The sequence below is a fragment of the Vollenhovia emeryi genome, unplaced genomic scaffold (assembly GCF_000949405.1).
Source record: "Vollenhovia emeryi isolate VEMERY1.0 unplaced genomic scaffold, V.emery_V1.0 DF939179.1, whole genome shotgun sequence".
NCBI lineage: Eukaryota > Metazoa > Arthropoda > Insecta > Hymenoptera > Formicidae > Vollenhovia > Vollenhovia emeryi.
Genome location: NW_011967187.1, coordinates 688655 through 689116, shown reverse-complemented (window position 1 = coordinate 689116; position 462 = coordinate 688655).

The window sequence follows — 462 nt, the reverse complement described above, 5'->3', positions numbered from 1 at the left end:
GTAACTAACTTGATGGTTACGTTAATAGTTGCTTTATATATTTTTTTAAACCTCCATAGATCGCGTTAGGTCTTGCATTTGCGCTTAAACGCTTTTATCGACACTTTACAATTCAAGATTTGACATTTTTCCTTTCATTGCAAGGAAGTAACTACAAAGTAACTGTGTCCAAGTTCTAGTTCCGGGAAATGTGTAACCAATCACCTTGCAGCTTTTATGGAATATCTGCAGGTTGATTGGCTACACATTTCTCGAAACTAGAACTTGGACAAAGTCCTAGCATCGTGGACACAGGCCTATACTTTTCAGAATTGGTAACTTCTGACTGTAACTAGATACCTTTACAAAGTAACTTTTCTAACCCTGGTTTTTACATACGTCAGTAAATTTACACCTTGTAGATAAAATTACATATCTAAATTGCTTTTAACTGTGTAAATGTTACAATTTCTTGTAATTTTT